Source organism: Hibiscus syriacus, unplaced genomic scaffold (genome assembly GCF_006381635.1).
Source record: "Hibiscus syriacus cultivar Baekdansim isolate YM2019G1 unplaced genomic scaffold, ASM638163v2 tig00110050_pilon, whole genome shotgun sequence".
NCBI lineage: Eukaryota > Viridiplantae > Streptophyta > Magnoliopsida > Malvales > Malvaceae > Hibiscus > Hibiscus syriacus.
The window spans coordinates 1410143-1429765 of NW_024062576.1; the positions used below are offsets into that span (position 1 = coordinate 1410143).

The 19623-nt window shown below is 36.0% G+C and overlaps 4 pseudogenes; 2 read left to right on the top strand and 2 right to left on the bottom strand.

Annotated features, from left to right (window-relative positions):
• Positions 1-1607: 1607 nt before the first annotated feature.
• Positions 1608-2752, bottom strand: LOC120214008 (annotated as a pseudogene).
• Positions 2753-3022: 270 nt separating this feature from the next.
• Positions 3023-3630, top strand: LOC120214086 (annotated as a pseudogene).
• On the top strand, positions 3611-4483 carry LOC120214009 (annotated as a pseudogene).
• A 5419-nt stretch (positions 4484-9902) lies between these two features.
• LOC120214019 lies at positions 9903-17077 on the bottom strand (annotated as a pseudogene).
• Positions 17078-19623: the final 2546 nt, after the last annotated feature.

Below are 19623 nucleotides of genomic sequence, written 5' to 3' on the forward strand. Positions count from 1 at the left end.
GATTAAAAATAAATAAAAATATAAAAATAAAGGTAAGATAAGAATAAGATAAAATAGGGGGATTTTGAAAGACTGCTTGAAAATAAGATAAAAACAAATAATAATAAATAATAAATAATAAATAGAATAAAATAGTAATTTGAGTTTGAAAAGAATACTTATTGTGAAAAGTAGCTTCAGGCTTTCATCTTTTACTCAGTTTCCTCGGATCATCGAAATAGATCTTTACTTTAGGATTCAAGCCGGTTATTTGTCTACAAGGACAAATCCTTGTGATTATGCTTTGTATATCAAATACCCAAGTGCAATCTTTAATATCAGTTTGTGAATTGATCTAAGCAACAACAATGTTGTAGATCTAAAAACGTTGAGTCTCGAAAAGATGCCGACTCGAATTATGTTGTTCCAACAATAACCGATTTCGATTTCAGTTTCTCTTAGCAAACAATTTTGCTAAATGTGTTCCTAGGAAGTGAAATGTGCTTCAATAAGCCGATCCTTCCTCCCACGTTAACCATAACAACATCAAGACCAACGTAGACTTTTGGTTTTGAAAATTGTTTTGATTTGAAAATAAGCCCAGGAAACAGAGAGAGATATTCGAAGCAATTTAAGTGTCTTACAATTCTCACGTTTGGAATTGAGTCATCGATTTAGCCTTTGGCTTTAAAGAAAATTAGCTAAGCATGACAAAAGTCATACTTAACATATTTGAAAAACATAAAATAAAATTAAAAAATACGAAAAACTTGAAAGAAAATAGAAGAGATAATTTTATAAAGCTAGAGAAAAGAAAAAGAGTAAATTCTCAGTTGTAGAGAGATATATTTCTAGGCTTACTATGAGAGGGTATTTATAGCCTTCAAAATCCTAAAACAAGGTAAAGATAATCCTAAAATAAAAAAAAATCTTAATTAAAATATTTAAAACTATTTAAACTAAAATACATAAAACAAATATAAGATAAAATATAATATATAAAATAATATCCTAAAACATGAGTTTAATTCAAATTCGAATTGCCGAAACGTGCAACTTATCCATTAGTTCTTCTAGAAGCGCTGACTGGACCTTATAGAAGGTGCTGATGTCATCGCCTCGTAAGATGCGTCATGCCCAAAGTCATGCCCACTAATTCAGTTTTGATTCCGAAAATAAAAAAAACTGCAGAATTCTGTTATTTTAGTGTAATTTTCAGAATCTAGTGTACTGTATAGAAAATGAAACAAAACAAACGAATAAGCCAAAAAATCAACGAATAAGGAGCAATTTAAAAGCAAAATATTAACCAAATAAAACACTTATCACTTTTTTTTTCTAAAACTGTTATATTCTTGGAATGTATATGCTGATGGTATCTTATAGAGGCATTTTAGTTTTGTCGAGTAAAAGCGACTGTACTCGATACCTTGGTCGATAATTATATGTTTTTCTTGAAGGGTATGACACTCTTGGCATTATCGTCTTCTATTCCCATACTAAAGCCATCGTGCAATGGGAATGTTTGCGACCCAACTGAAGGACAAACTGCAGTCTTCTTTGTAGCCTTATATTTGATTGCTCTTGATTCCCAAGCCATGTTTGAGTCCTATGCTAAAATGTATTGTTCAAAGATGTCCCGCCACCTTTTTATACGTATACCACCTTGCAATCCATAGATACACCAAGAAGTTAAGCAGATTGAGGAGAGCTAGAAGACAAAAGAAGTAGTGAAGATGACCCCTATTCAAGTTGTCCGAGATCCATTCGAGCTTCCCGCCCTGAGTGGTTTTCTTTGTCACAGTGATAACCAGCACAGTGCTCAAGTAGTTTCCTAGTGAATCAGTCGTTAGTGAGAGAGCCGATAAGAGGCTTCTCATTGCATCAGGTGCTTGGTCATAGAAAAACTCCAGTTGTCCGACAAGTATGAAAACTTCGGCACATCCGACTAGAAAATATTTAAGGACCTGCCAAAAGATTGACATGGGGATAGTCTCGAGATCGTAGTAGTTGTTCTTCTAGACAATTTGAAGTCGGAAAACCTCCAAGATACCTGGAATGATCATTGTAAAGATGGAAAGGACAAGGCCAATTACCCATTCGTTAGAGCATGGTGAAGCCTCGTTCATTGCCTGTGAATTTCCTAGCAAATGGGACGATGATTCTGTCGTACACGGGAGCCTAGAAGATAACACTGAGACTGTTGAAAAGAATAAAAGATGTCAAAGGAATCTTAAAGTTCGGGCCCATGTGTTGATCCATTGTGTTGTCTTGCAAAACAAACATAGTGTTCATTTGGCTGTAAACAGTAGAAAAAACGATTTTTGATGCCCATACTGGAAGCAATCTGATAACCGATTTCAGCTCCTCAACTTGAGTTACGGTGCACAGCCTCCACGGGTTTAATGATTCCCCGATATAGTCACTTTGAGTATCTATTGTAGACTTGTCAAATAACCTATAAGTTCAAAAATTGAAATAAAATCAAATCAAGTAAAAGGCAAGGTTGTCTATGTAAAGTAAGTATAAGCAAAATTGTTGACCATTAACAATATATTTCAACTTATCCGTGTGCTCTAGCTTTCGGCTCCCATGAATAACAGATTCATGATTAACAATCTCGTAAAGGAGAGACAAATCTGTAGGAACTTTGACGTTGAGTTTTTTGAAGAATGCAACAATAACCTGGCAAATCCTTGTAAGTGGATTCCCTAGGTTTCTGAAGGCGATACATTCGACTACCAACAAAGAAAAATGCAACGACAACAGCCATTGTAGCAGCTGGGATTCCAAAACCTCAGTCCTACCCCACATTCATTTGTATCCATACTAGAACAAAAAAAGCAATAAATGCTCCGATATTGATTGAGAATAAAAACCAATTGAAGAAAAATATCTTCTTTTTTCTCTCAACTTCATCAGTTTCATCAAACTGGTCAGCACCAAAAGACGACACACATGACTTAATCACACCATTGACAAGAGCAATCAAGTATAAGGCTACAAAGAATATTGCACTTAGATTAAAGCCATCGTGCAATGAGAATGTTTGCTACCAACTGAAGGACAAACTGCAGTCTTCTTTGTGGCCTTATACTTAATTGCTCTTGTTATTGGTGCGATTAAGCCATGTGTGTCGTCTTTTGGTGCTGATCAGTTTGATGAAACTGATGAAGTTGAGAGGAAAAAAGAGCTCTTTCTTCAATTGGTTTTTCTTCTCGATCAATATCGGAGCATTTATTACTTCTTCTGTTCTAGTATGGATGCAAATGAATGTTGGGTGGGACTGGGGTGGAATTCCAGCTGTTGCAATGGTTGTTGCCGTTGCAATGGTTGTTGCCGTTGCATTTTTCTTTGCTGGTAGTCGAATGTATCGCCTTCAGAAACCTGGGGGAATCCACTTACAAGGATTTGTCAGGTTATTGTTGCATCCTTCAGAAAACTCAACGTCAAAGTTCCTACAGATCTGTCTCTCCTTTAAGAGATTGCTAACCATGAATTTGTTATTCATGAGAGCCTAAAGCTAGAGCACAGGGATAAGTTGAAGTATGTTGTTAATGGTAACAATTTTGCTTATACTTAGTTTACGTAGACAACCTTGCCTTTTACTTGATTTGATTTTATTTCAATTTTTGAACTTGTAGGTTATTTGACAATTGACAAGGCTGTAGTAGATACTCAAAGTGACTATATCGGTGAATCATTAAACTCGTGGAGGCTGTGCACCGTAACTCAAGTTGAGGAGCTGAAATCGGTTATCAGATTGCTTCCGGTATGGGAATCGTCTTTGCTACTGTTTATAGCCAAATGAACACTGTTTGTTTTGCAAGGCAACATAACGGATCAACACATGGGCCCGAGCTTCAAGATTTCTTCAGCATCTCTTTCTTTTCAACACTCTCAATGTTATCTTTTGGGCTTCCGTGTACGACAGAATCATCGTCCCATTTTCTAGGAAATTCACAGGCAATGAACGAGGCTTCACCATGCTCCAACGAATGGGCATTGACCTTGTCCTTTCCATCTTTGCAATGATCACTGCAGGTATCTTGGAGGTTGTCCAGCTTCGAATTGTCCAGAAGAACAACTACTATGATCTCGAGACTATCCCCATGTCAATCTTCTGGCAGGTCCCTGAATATTTTCTAGTCTGATGTGTCGAAGTTTTCACAATCGTCGGACAACTCAGTTTTTCTACGACCAAGCACCTGATGCAATGAGAAGCCTCGGTTCACTAACGACTGATGCACTAGGAAACTACTTGAGCACTGTGACAAAGATAACCACTCGGGACGAGAAGCTCGGATGGATCCCAATAACTTGATTAGGGGTCATCTTGACTTTCTTTTGGCTTCTAGCTCTCCTCAGTCTGTTTAACTTCCTGGTATATCTCTGGATTGCAAGGTGGTATACGTATAAAAGGGTGGCGGGACACCTTTGAACAATACATTTTAGCATAGGACTCAAACATGGCTTCGGAATTTGTAGACTTGATTTGAAGATTTTATTATATTATTGTTATGAATTTGTGAATTAGAACTGGATGTGATGTTTGTTCTGATGATATTTGGTTGTTTTTTTCTTCTTTTTCTACTAGGAATATGCAATGTATGAGATCGATTTAGCAATAACTCAGCTATCAAAACACAAAAAGAAACCAATTTTGTCCATAAAATACAGACTAATGTTTTGTTTTATCCAACCAACAAGAAGAATATGAAACAGGTCAATGTGTGAAATGCGGCAAAATTAGTAAACATTAAAAACCAAAGAAAATACCTAATGAATCTCAGATTCAATACAACCTCGGTAAGCTCCTAGCAATGGAATGTTGGCTTGCGTTGCTTTTGCCTGACTCGCATCTCCGGCTGCCCCTCATCGGAGTCAAGTAAAATCTTAACAGTCCATTATCGATGTTATTCGGTGAATACCTTGCACTCCTATTCCTTTCCAACGCAAATTCATCTCTCTTCTTACAGTGCCCATTTGACTCAACACAGTTCTTCCTTTCACCGACAAATGGTCTGCCTAAACTACTCAAACTCCTCCAGCTTACACTGCTATTGCTCCTCAAACTCTTTGGATTACCCCCTCTCAACTCTGGCCAAGATTCCGAATTCGACCTCCCCACATCATTAGCTCTACTATACCTATCTTCATCCTCATCTTTGTTAACACTCCTTCTGTTAATAAACCCAAAAAAATTCCAAGCTTTACTCCACCTGCGTGACTTCCTCCAAAGTGATATTGGTGGTCGATTCGTTCTTTTGCATGGACGGGTTAAAAAATCTTTTGCAGCCAACTAAATAATCCCGCCGTACAAAATATTGCGAAGAGTACCTTCTCCTAGTAGATGATTGCGTTTTCTCAACCTGTAAACACAGTAATAAGACTTTGAAAGTTTTGGGGTCAACCAAATGGTTTATATGGTCTGTCAAGTACTTTTTGTAATGTCAAACATTAACTTTTACACCGCATTTGGTAAGAAATAACGAGAAAGAAAATCAGCTAAAAGAAAAAAAAATTCGGTTGTTTCTTTTGTTTTCCGGGAGAATTTTGTCTTCTCAAATGTTAAAACACCCATAGTTTAAAGAGTAAATATACATTTTGGTGCATGTCATTAGCTTCAAGGTTCAATTTGGTATTAAAGTTTCCTTTCGTCTTATTAGGCACATGAATTTGATTTCTTAGTTCAAATTGGTACATGAACTTGACTTTTCAGACCAAATTGGTACTGATTGTAAATTACTTATTTGAATCTTGAAGCCAAGTTCAAATACTAATGTAAACCAAAATGTAAAAATTCAGGTACCTATTTAGATCGTAAAAAGTATAGTTACCAAATTGATCCTCGAGACCACCTTCAGATAGCTAATTAGACCAATAATAATTTGGGTACCAAATTGAACCTTGAAACCAATATCACGTATCAAAATGTAAATTTACCCCAGTTTAAATACTAAAGCAACATCAGTTTCAGTTTCAAGCTTTAGCTTATTGGGCCTAAGGCTCAAAGAATATCGACTGACCCAATTCTAGCCACATCTGATCCCTTTTCTCCCAATATTCTGAATGAAAAAACATGTTGAAACTTCAAGTTACTTTAAAAAAAATACCACGCATGAAAACTAACCTCGAGTGTTGCAGATAGGTTGCCAAAATGCTCCTTGAACAGATCACTCTCCTCAGACTTCACATAGAAAGCATTAACATCCATAGCACTTTGCTCTGTTTTATCATAATAAAATTGCTCTATCACATCGGGAACTTCCTCCTGGCTAGCTACTAAGACAAGTATGTTCTGAGGTAGCAGTCTTACCATCATCAATGAAATGGCCCGTGACCCAAAGAATGTTCACTTTCTCTTGGCATCTCAGCTAGGCCTTGCACTGCAAAAGATATGCCAAAAGGGTTAATAATAGCTCATCTTAGGCTAATATTTACTTTAGTTAATTTCCCCCATTGTAACATATGGATCCATTAGTTTTCCTTCTTGACATTGCACTTTAATAGTATCAAGTCCATGAATAAACATTGTTGTTTTATATCTTCAGTTTCATCCTGAATTTCATTGGAATCTTTCCATCATGATGAATTACAATGAACTGGCCTTGAGAAATTTGTAGCTATTTCTTCCACTTTGCAGCCATTCAGTAGAGCAGTAAAACTTTGATTTCAAGAAGAAAAAAACTTGGGTTTACCTAGTTTTGGTGATGACACTGGCATCTTTACGTCTTCAAGATTTTGCACCTCTGGGGAGTTTAGTAGATCCAGATGTACATTGTAGACAATAAACCAATGATCTTCAGCTGCAGAGCTGCTGAGAGTTAAAGGACCACGAGGCATTAGGATAAAAAGTTAGAAACTAATGGTGAGTGATAACATAACATATGCAAAGCATAAGAGAATAGATTGTTTAAACCTCACCGAACTAGTTTATCTGGTGATGCAGAACTTTGGGTTTCGGTAGTAGCATTGGAACTACTGCTGCATATGTCACTGGGGCACGAATTGCTGGCTCCTGAGCAACGATCAGATGCTGTTTGGTGTTCATAGCTCAATAAACCATAGTTCCCACCACTGCTAATCAAAGGTGATGAAATTTTTGGGTCTACTTGCATTTGCTGGAGGCATCAATGGGAAAGATAAACAAGGATCAATGAAATGCAAAACCATTCATCATTGACTTTTTTTTTTTTTTGCTACAAGAGATGGTGAAAATTCTCCTAATGCTTTTAGGAATAAAGTGATCAGTTTATATCTATGAATAAATCCGGCTAAAACTGAAAGTAATATGGCTGAAAAGAGCCGAACTGAAAATAGGAAACCAATCGTGTCTCAGTATGCATGGTTATAGAAACACAAAGTACAGCCCTCTTTTATGGTAAGCTTTCACTGAAACTTTCCAAACACTAAAGCTATATAGTTATCCATTGAGTAGACTATCCTTAGACCCTGATGGAAGTTTCCGTGTTCCAAAAACCTTATTGGTTTTATTTACTATGAGACCACGACAGAAAAAATTGGACGAGATTTATTATTGATCCTATAAATGAGGTCCGGGAAAGCACTTTTCTTTTTCCTATGCCTTTTTACGTTGGAAGTATGAATGCAAATCATCATGTCAAAGTCTACCATCAATATTCAATAATACCTGAGGTGAAGTGATATCAAGATTTCTCCTGACAAAATCAGTGCTCCTTACTTTGTCTTGTGCCCATTTTGGAAGTCTAGAAACGCTTAATCTAAATGCATAAGTCTCTTGGGAATCCCATCCATGACAATTCGCTCTTTGTTTATGTTGGCTGCACCTCTGAGCTACCGATGAAATCTTGGAACTACATGACTTGTTTTCCTCTCCAGAAATTCTGGTTCGAGTAAAGGCCAATGGCATGTATAGGGCCCTTGGAGACAACAAAAGAGATTTTTCCTTCCCTTTCTGTAGCATCCTGGAAGCCAAGCGACTGGGAAGTTTCCACACAAAAATACAACCATCGCCACCTACCTGAATGCATCATAAAATTGAGAAGAATTTGAGTGAATGAATATACAAACAAGTTACCTTGAATTAGTTCAAATTCAATCCAGACATGATACATGATGTCAAAAAAATATAATTAAGCATGAGAAAAACTTACAGAAACTATATGCTTGCAATCTGGTAAAAAAAAATGACACCAGTCACAACTTCTCCATGTCCTACAGCTTGGGCAATCATCTCTCCACTTGTAAAATCATACACGCATATAGAATTGTTTGAAAATGAACATACGATGTAGCTGCCTCTAGTGTCCATTGTAACCTGACGCACATATTTATGTGTCAGTAGAAGAAACGTTGATGATTACATCCTACTGATTATTAACTCAAAACTCATAAATCACCTTTATTGGGTCACCCAAATCTTTGTTTTGCTTGAATGATCTAACAAGCTTTCCACTAGAAATGTCAAACATATTTATCTTCTTATCCTACAAGTAAAAAGTAACCGCATATCAATTCAAATGAGGATTTCAAGCATGAGGCATCTGAAAATTATGTCAAGCGGTTAACTAGAGGTTAGTTATTAATGTGTAGTGTTTAACCATACGATGGATTTAAGGGACCCGTATCAGTAATTGAGGTATCGCTTGAAGCTTTCATTGGAATATGGCAATTATTCCTTTAGAAATGACAAGATCTTAAATTACCTGCCCAACAGTGACAACAACCTCCGTCACGGGATCTACAGACATGTCATAGACAGTTCCATTAGATGCCATTTGATGGTGACGACGAGAAACCTTACACCTGCTGTCAGCTAAATGGACATCACGGAAGACAAGGGACCTATGGGAGATAAAAGAAAACACAACTTTAGAATTAGCCATTTGGACGTCCATGGTGAGTAATCGTTTGATAAAAGTAAAAATTGCAAGATGAAACAATAAACGTAAATCACAATTGTTTGATTTGTTGAAAGTAATTTAACTAATTAAAGCAACTTCAAATGCCATTGAAACATAATTAACTATCAGGGTGCAACCTAAATAACTGTGATTTATTGTCACTTCTTCATCTTCTCAAGTAGTTTCCTTATCAATCAAGCCTCATTTTTTGGGGTGTGACATCCCTATTCTGGTATAACCGACTAACTACCTACCTTAACATCCCTTCAACACATGCACAGCTACACATCACCACATGCACATCTACAAAGCAGATCATTCAACATTCTAGACTCGTTCTAGAATACTTCAATAGAATAAAACAATATTAATACCAAAAGACGAATTAAAGAGTTACATGCTCGACTTAAGCAAAGAAACTTGACCAACAAGATCGTCACACGACGGTTCATAATAAGAGAGGTGACGTTGAAGGGAAAACCTATTGGAAAACTAGAGCGTTAGTATAAACACGTGTTTGGTCATTTTCGCGGTGAAGTGAAAGAGAATTTTAGATCTTTTTTTTTTCTTTTAGTCATTTAGAATTTTGGATGGTGAGTGTCGAAGGATGATAATAAATTTTGAATAAAATTTTGGGATTAATTAATTATTTGTTATTAACATTTTATTTAGATGTTTGAAATTTAAATAAAAGCTTTCGATACATTACAAATTTTTTTATGTATGTTCATGATAAAAAAATAATGATTTTAAATTAGATATCAGTTATTGATATAAGCTCATAACCTCTTACATAAAATCTTATGAATGTTTCTGTTTTCATGACGATAATATTGTTTTTTGTTTCGATTTAGATGTTTTAGATTTAAATAAAAGTTTCTGAACATTACAAAAATTTAAGAAATAGTAACAGCAGCAACAATGCTTAATCAAATGTTATTGAAACAGGCTTGAGTAAATTCTTACATTATTTACCCAAGAAACAAATTCAACTCACCTCATCACTTTGCATGTTTAAATATCTCAGCGGCCTCCTTAACATTTTGGATAATCACTTGGAGGGGGAATAAGTGACTCGTTAGGTCCTTTTCCATTGTCCACCAAGAATGCCATCTTCAATCCCCATGTCGTATGAATTTCCAAATGGCAATGCATGAACCAAACTCCTGCAAATTTTCCAAACAAATCAACAGATTTAGTGTATTAATGAATATGGGAAAGATTTTGTGAAATCATTGGAACATCGTTCTTTACCTGGGTTATATGCTCGGAATCTTACAGATACTCATCCACCAGATGGTACCCCAATTGTCTCGACTGGATCGACGAGATTGAAGTTTCGAGGATCGATTTTTGAATTATAGTTTCCAAGTCCCCTACCGACGACAAAGAAATTGAATCCATGCAAGTGGATGGTGTTGAAAATTAGTGTGAATGCACCGAATTCCACCGAAAGTATTACACCGAAAGTTGCAGCTTGATTTTGTTGAAAATATGGTAATGGGAAAATTGCTCATTTAGTCTATGAACTTTAGGGTATTTACAAGATTAATCCTTAAGATTGAAGTTTCGAGGATCGGTTTTCGGATTATAGTTTATGAGTCCCCTACCGACGGCAAAGAAATTGAATCCATGCAAGTGGATGGTGTTGAAAATTAGTGTGAATGCACCAAATTCCACCGAAAGCATTACACCGAAAGTTGTAGCTTCATTTTGTTGAAAATATGGTAATGGGAAAATTTCTCATTTAGTCTCTAAACTTTAGGGTATTTATAAGATTAGTCCTTAAGCTTCAACACCCTAACCCATTTAGCTTCAAAATTATCCTAAATCATTCTAGCTTTCTTCCAATACTAGAGAATTTAGAGAGTTTTCTTGAGAGTTGTTTTCTACTTTTTATCAAGAGAGAATTGACATTGTTTTCTCCTTGTTAGATCGAGAGAAGTTGTAATTCCTATTTTCTCATAGTGAAATTCTTCTACCGTTGCCCGTGATTTTTACCCTATATTATTTAGGGGTTTTCACGTAAAATTTGTGTCTTTTTTATCTTCATTTTTATTTTCTCAAATTATCAGTTGCGATTTTACTCTATCCGATAGCCATATTCCACAACAATTGGTATCAAGAGCCATATTTGAGCGTGTAATATATACTTATTGTCTTTGTGATTGCCACCAAAAGGTGGATCCTCCAACATAAGAAAGTAAGAAGGTATTACTCATTCTTTGAAGGTTCCAGAGAACTATTCACGATAGTGAAATAGTGGGAGCTATCCGTAATAGAAGCTATGGCAATAAAATTTGATATTGAAAAGTTCAATGGAAGAAATTTCTCATTATGGAAATTGAAGATGAAGGCCATCATGAGGAAAGACGGTTGTCTAGCAATTATCAGTGAAAGGCTGGTAGATTTTACGGATGACAAAAAATGGATCGAAATGGATGGGAATGCTATGATAAACTTTCATCTAGCATTAGCAGATGAAGTATTGTCAAGCATCGAGGAGAAAAATACAGCTAAGAAAATATGAGATCATCTCACCAAATTGTACGAGGCAACATCGTTGCATAATAAAATTTTCCTTAAGAGGAAATTGTACGCTCTCCAGATGCTAGAATCTAATTCAGTGACGGAGCACTTAAACACACTAAACACTTTATTTTCTCAGCTTACATCCTTAAGATGTACAATAAGAGAACAAGAACGTGCTGAACTTCTACTTCAATGTCTACCAGATTCGTATGATCAACTCATCATCAACTTGACAAACAGTAATGTCACCAGTCTAGTCTTCAATGACATTGCAGCTGCTATTCCACAAGAAGAAAATCGGCGCAAGAACAAGGAAGACAAACAAGTAAATCTTCAACAAACAGAAGTTTTAACAACGATGAGAGGGAGATCAACAGAACGTGGCCAAAGCAGTAGTCACAAACATGGTAGATCAAAGTTGAGAAGCAAAAAGAATTTAAAGTGCTACAATTATGGAAAGAATGATCACTTGAAGAAGGATTGTTGAAGTCTAAATAAAAACTCCAATCCACAAGGCAATACCGCAAACACTTCAGATGATGGAGATGCTCTATGTTGTGAAATGTCAACCACTGTGGAATGTAGAAAAAGATTTACAGATATATGACTCATTGATTCGGGAGCAACATATCACATGACCTCAAGAAGAAAATGGTTTCATCATTATGAACTTGTCACAAGAAGATTTGTGTATAGTTACAATGATCATGCCTTAGAGATCGTTGGCGTTGGAACCATCAAATTGAATATGTATGATGGAACAATTAAAGTTGTTGGAGATGTGTGTCAAGTAAAAGGCCTGAAGAAAAATTTATTATCCGATGGATTGTTGGATAATAATGCAAGCAAGATTGAAACACGGAAAGGAATCATGAAGGTGTTCCATGGAGCGCTAGTGGTGATGAAAGACGAAAAGATAGCATCAAACTTGTACATGCTGAAGGGAGAGACTTTACTAGAAGTAGAAGCCTCTGTTGCCTTATGTAATTCAGATTCTGCAATGCTATTGCATCATAAACTTGGACACATGTCAGAACAAGGAATGAAAGTCCTTGTGGAGCAAAAGCTACTTCCAGGCTTAACAAAGGTATCACTTACTTTGTGTGAGTATTGCATAACAAGTAAGCAGCACCGGTTGAAATTCAACACATCAAATTCTAGAGACAAAAGTGTTCTAGAATTGGTTCATTCTGACGTATGGCAAGCACCAGTTACATCCCTAGGTGAATCAAAATACTTTGTCTCATTTATTGATGACTACTCCAGGAGATGTTGGGTGTACCCTATTAAGAAGAAGTCAGATGTGTTTCCACTTTCAAAATCTTCAAAGGGCGAGTGGAACTTGATTCTGGAAATAAGATCAAGTGTTTCCGTACAGATAATGGAGGAGAATACACAAGTGGAGAATTTGATGACTTTTGCAGAAAAGAAGACATCAAAAGACAGTTCACAGTGGCAAATACTCCTCAACAAATTGGAGTGGGAAAGCGGATGAACAAAACCTTGTTAGAAAGAACAAGAGCAAAGTTGAGGGCTGCAGGCCTAGAAAAATCATTTTGGGCAGAAGCAGTCAATACCGCCTGTTATTTGGTGAATAGCACTCCATCAACTGTAATAGAGCTAAAGACACCAATAGAGATGTGGACTGGTAAACCAGCTGATTATTCAAACCTCCATGTATTTGTAAGTATTGTGTACATGATGTACAACTCCCAAGAAATTTCAAAGTTGGATCCAAAATCCAGGAAATGCAAATTCTTGGGGTATGCTGATGGAGTAAAGGGGTATCGCTTGTGAGATCCCACTGCCCACAAAGTGTTTATCAGCAGGGATGTTATATTTGTAGAAGATAAACTACAAAGAAAAGAAGACGACGATAGCGCTGAAAAGTCAGAGACTACATAGATACATGTGGAAAAGGAGTTTGTACAATGAGATTCTTCTGAAGCAGAACCAACACATGATGAACAAGAACCAGAGAGTTATTAAGCTCCAACAACTCGTCAATCAGATCGTGTGAAAATACGTCCCAATTGGCACTCAGATTATGTTATAGAAGGAAATATTGCATATTATCTATTAACAGAGGACGGTGAGCTATCAACATACCAGGAGGTAATAAACAACTAAGATACTTCACTGTGGATGATGGTGATGCAAGAAGAAATTGAAGCCCTTCATAAAAATAATACATGTGACCTTGTGCCACTACTACAAGGAATGAATCCAATTGGTAAAAAATGGGTCTTCAAAATCAAGCGAAATGGTGACGATCAAGTTGAGAGGTATCGTGCAGGACTGGTGGTCAAAGGATATGCTCAAAAAGAAGGTATTGGTTTCAATGAAATCGTTTCTCCTGTGGTTCGACTAAGAACAATTTGAGTAGTCTTGGTAATGTGTGCTACATTAAACTTACATCTAGAGCAGCTAGATGTTAAAACAACTTTTCTTCATGGAAATCTTAAAGAAAAAACTTACATGCTCCAGCCTGAAGGTTTTGAAGAAAAAGAAAAGAAGAACTTGGTTTGTAGGTTGAACAAATCTCTGTACGGTCTAAAGCATGCGCCGAGGTGTTAGTATAAGAGATTTGATTCCTTCATTATGTGCCTTGGATACAACAGACTTAATTAGACCCTTGTTCTTATTTCAATAGGTTTGGTGATAACGATTTTGTTATATTATTGTTGTATGTGGATGACATGTTGGTTGCAGGACCCAACAATGATCATATTGAAGAATTAAAGGCACAACTGGCTAAGGAATTTGAAATGAAGGACTTGGGATCAACAACAAGATTCTAGGGATGCAAATTCACCGAGACAGAAGTAATAGGAAGATTTGGCTTTCACAAAAGATTTACTTGAAGAAGATCTTGTCACGATTGAACATGTAAGATTGTAAGCTAATTTCTACTCCTCTTCCTATTAACTTCAAATTATCCTCCAGTATGAGTCCTAGTAGTGAAGAAGAGAGGATGTAGATGTCACGAGTGACGTATACATCGGCAGTGGGAAGTTTAATGTTCGTTATGATATGCACGAGACCAGACATTGCACAAGCAGTGGGAGTGGTTAGTCGGTACATGGAAAATCCAGGCAAAGAGAATTGTAATACAGTAAAGAGGATCCCGAGATACATCAAAGGGACCTCAAATGTTACATTATATTACGGAGGATCAAATTTACTTATCAATGGGTATGTTGATTATGACTATGCAGGGGATTTGGATAAAAGAAAACCTACAACATGATATGTGTTCAAAGTTGTTGGTAGAGCTGTAAGCTGGGTTTCAAAATTGCAGTCAGTTGTGGCTACGTCAACAACAAAAGCAGAATATGTAGCAGCTACACAAGCCAATAAAGAAGCAATTTTGGTTGAAGATGTTATTGAAGGAGCTTGGACACAATCAAGAGTATGTCTATATGTTTTGTGATAGTCAAAGCGCCTTGCATCTAGAAAAGAATCCAATATTTCATTCAAGGATAAAACACTTACGAGTTCAGTACCATTTCATTCGTGAAAAGGCGGAAGAAGGGACGGTACATATGTAGAAGATCCATACCAAAGACAATATAGCAGATTTCATGACGAAAGTGATCAATGCTGATAAATTTACTTGGTGTCGATCCTCTTATAGCCTGTCAGAAACGTAAGCAACATAAAGGTACAAGGTAGAAAGAATAGTGTGAAGATATGATTGTTCCAATCAAATCTTCAAGTAGGAGATTGTTGAAAATTGGTGTGAATGCACCGAATTCCACTGAAAGCATTCCACCGAAAATTACAGCTTGATTTTTTTTTTAAAAATATGGTAATGGGAAAATTGCTCATTTAGTCTCTAAACTTTAGATTATTTACAAGATTAGTCCTTAAGCTTCAACTATAAATTCCCTAACCTATTTAGCTTCAAAATCTTCCCAAATCATTCTAGCTTTCTCCTAATACTAGAGAATTTAGAGAGTTTTCTTGAGAGTTGTTTTCTCCTTTTTATCAAGAGAGAATTATCATTGTTTTCTCCTTGTTAGATCGAGAGAAGTTGTAATTCATATTTTCTCATAGTGAAATTCTTCTACCGTTGTCTGTGGTTTTTACCCTATATTATTTAGGGGGTTTCCACGTAAAATTTATGTCTTCTTTATCTTCATTTTCTCAAATTATCAGTTGCGATTTTGCTTTATCCGATAGTCGTATTCCGCAACAGATGGGGTGATTCTCAGGGGTTAAGATCTAGTATCTTGTAAAACAAGTTGTATTATCTAGTTATAAGCCAGTCTGAAGACCTTTGTTCTATTTGTGGTCTGTAGATTACTTGGTTGAGTTTCGGTGTAGTTAACACGTGTGGCGGGTTATCGGGGAAGTCAGCGGTGAAAACACCACTGATTTTGAAGTAATGTGCTTGAAGTAAGTCCGTGGTGGGCATGACGAACGTCACATTGTTGATAGCGGCTACTACATGACTTTCTGCTTTGCAAGTATGACAAGGGCTGATCCCGAGTCCAACGGTGAAGAAAAGATTGTGATTGATGGTTTGTGGGACTAATGCAAGGTATTTCTTGGAATTGAGGGCACAGAGAGAGTTTGTAAAGCTGTTGGCGATCAGTGTCACGTTTTGCAGTGGTGGGGTAGTGGGAGTTGTGGCTGTGTTGGCGAGTGTGCCCTAGTAGTGTGAGGTTGCTGTTGCGGTAAAGTTATCGACTACGATAGGAGAGTCCACAAAATGGGAGGTTACGAACAAGTATTTACCAGACTTTTGACCGGCTGAGACAAGGACATTAGTGGTTTGGACTGGGGCAATTACGATCGTATCGATTTTAAATGGTTTAACATATGTACTGTCGACTTCAACGACAATGAGCTTGTGGCCGACAATCTTGAAAAAGAGTTTTTTATTGAGTGTAGTATTGATGAGGCGTAGAATATAGGTCTTTCCATTTTCAATCAGTAATGTAAAGCCTTCTGCATATGATCGGAAAAGAGATTCACATCAGAGATCATAGTTTCAATCAATGTTTTCTGAATTGTGGAAAAAGGAAAAGGGAGTGCCCCGGGAAAGATAATTGGAGATCGGTCTGGGATGACCATTTATGGTGTGAGCGTCTGAGACATTCGGTGCCAGTCCAGACTTGAGTGCTTCGTTGATGATATCTTCAATATCGGATTTCCACCACTCACCTAGAACAACAACAACTTCGTCGTCCAGTTTCGGGAACTGATAAGGCACACCGGCCTTAGGCAAGATAACAATCGCCCCATGGACCGTGGACCGTAGCCAGAGAATATGCGCATGCCATAGCAATGTCTCTCTTTGGCCTGTGACGGTAAAGTTATACACATAACTTTGCCCTGTCTGGATTGGACATTGTGTATTTGGGTCCTAACCAATGTATAAAAACATTGTATTTGACATGGTTAATGAATTTGAAAAGCATTGTATCGTCTTCTCGAGTGTATAAATTCAGTCTCGGGAATTCGCCATTGACGGTCACGATTAGTTTATTCGAACATAATCTAGTCGTATTCTTCATTTCCACCTGCCCATGTTATGTAAATTAATCATAAAATCCGAACAAACACAATTTGGTCGAAAATCAAACTATGAACTTACATTGAACTTGTGTCGAACAGCAGAGTCGACAAGAACAGGAAACAAGTACTAAAATCCGAACCCAAGAATTCATTGTCTCTCCTTTTCTATTCTCCTCGTTCGCTCGATTTGTTTTTTCTTTTGTCATTTGTTTAATCACTCGGTTCAACTCTTGAATGACTCGGCAACACACGCACACCATTTTAAAGGGTGATAGAGAGCAATTGCTGCCATATCGTTTTTCTTTGGTTAGGTGGATGAATGTGCATATCCTCTAGAAACAACGAATTGTCGAGAAATAACATGATTCCACCCATGCTTTCTTGCGATTCACATTAAGTTATTTTTAGTACCAATTCTTAATTTGAAGTTACATCATTAAAACTCTTAATCACATTTGCCAATTAATTAGAAATCCAATCACAAATTCATAAAAATATTCATAAAAAATATCATTTGCTTAACATTATTCAATGGACCAAGTGATCTTTTTGAATACAATTTGGAGCATTGATGGTTCTATCAGTTACTAGTACAAGTAAGTGAATGGAATTTATTTAAAAAAGTAATACTTAAATATCAGTTTGTGCTTCTGGAATTTATTTTCCTAAAAGGCAAAAGGCATAGAAGAAAAGTGAATGGAAGGCATAAAGACAGAAACCTCAGTTTAATAAGTATTAAACAATATATATGATTAAAAAGAAATAGAAAAAAATACGCGGCCTAATGACATGTTGCTTAGAGGTTTTAGACATGATTAAGCTCCACGAAAGTGAAAATTTATGGGAAATTAAGTTTGGTTTTGGTGGTGATATTTTTGGTTGACCATTCATGCTTTGTTGTGGCACTAGGATAGAAGTTAAGTGTAGGGTAAGGTCCAAAAACACCATCAAGCACACCAATGGAGATTGTGGCATTTCAACTGAAATAAAATTTCACCAGCCCTTGGTTGCACCCTATAATGTGATACCATGCTTTACACTTACTAAATTTTTAGCATTTATTAAATACAACGTACTATTATCAAGTCTAAAATTGTCGATTTCACAGCAGCAAATTTCGATAATTGGAAAGAAGGATGAATCTTGTAATGAACAAAAGAGGAATAAGAGAATTACAAGGAATTTCTTTGATTCATGGGACATCTTTGTTATTTGATGGGAATTTATTGGAATGATTTAACTTTATGTATCATATTGATGAGATCGAATGAATTGTGGCGGCTATAAGCGGTTTATCCCTTCTGATTTAAACAAGAGTCATAATTAATGATAATCGACCGTTGGCTGGTGTCAAAGTACACTATAACCAATAGGTGCCAATAATTCTACTCACTAATATAATTATTGTTCTAGCATTGACGGAGAGTTAAATGTTGAAGATGAATCATCTTTAAAATTAGAAAAATAATAATGAACAATCAGATTAAAAAGGACATGAATCATGTTAAAAATGAAAGTCACCTCAAAAGATCGAGTGTAAAGAAATCAATAATGATAGAAGTTAAATCAATGGTCCAACCTTAGTGATCGATAATATATGTGAGATAGATATAAAAAAAATTTGGACCAATCATAACTCAAATTTTTCTAGTAGATTCATTATAATAGGCTCAACTAAATCACTTTACCTATAACAATGATGATCATTTTCTTTCTTAAATTTTATATTCAATGATGAATCTTTTTTAGGATTAACATGATTATAAGAGTCTAATAGAAACTAAATGCTCATTCGATATATTAGTGAAGTGATTTATTCAAGTATATTTTTCTCTTCTTTTTCTTCCCTTTTCTTTATGCTCAATTAAGTATATTTGTGGATTGCTATATTTTGATCCAAATTATAATTGGTAATTAAGTTGGATTTTATTGTAATTGTTTTAGGTAAGAATTTTTATGGATTAAGAATTCTTGGTGATCAAGTATTTGGTTTTATAAATAGAGATAATGTCACAATCTAATTTGTTAGAGAGAATTATTTTTGCAGAGATGTAATCTTTCTGGGATATCTGTAATTTTCGAGGTTTATGTTACATAGATAGTTTTGTAGGGATTGAGAGAGTTTTTGGGATACACCGGGTTTTGGTATCTATATCAGATTTTAGGATACATGTGATATCATGTACTTGTACTCTTCGTGTTCTCTATATCTATAGTCGATTATTGTTCATCTCGCCCGTGGAGGTAGGCAAGACCGAACCACGTTAAATCTCGTCTCCTTTGCATGTCTTATTTTGTGTTGATATCACTTTGATTATTATTTTTTTCGCTTTCAAATTCTAACAAGTGGTATCATGAGCTATTGTTCAGGCTGTGGAATTTTGAAGGAATTTGTTTCGGATTTTGTTAGCAATTTTAGAGACATGCAAGATGAATTTGTTGCAATGAGTTTTCAGTTGCAAGGAAGTAATTCTCGATTAATCTGTGATACTTCAATGGATATTGCATAAGAATTAAAGTTATTGAAGACTTGACAATGGTGCTTCAACGGATATGCGACTTACGTAAAGATAGAAGTTGTTGAAGACTTGAAGACCAATTTTTGGATGAAATTTGGGTCAAGGGGAGATTTGTTATATTTTGACCCAAATTATAATTGGTAATTAAGTTGGATTTTATTGTAATTGTTTTAGGTAAG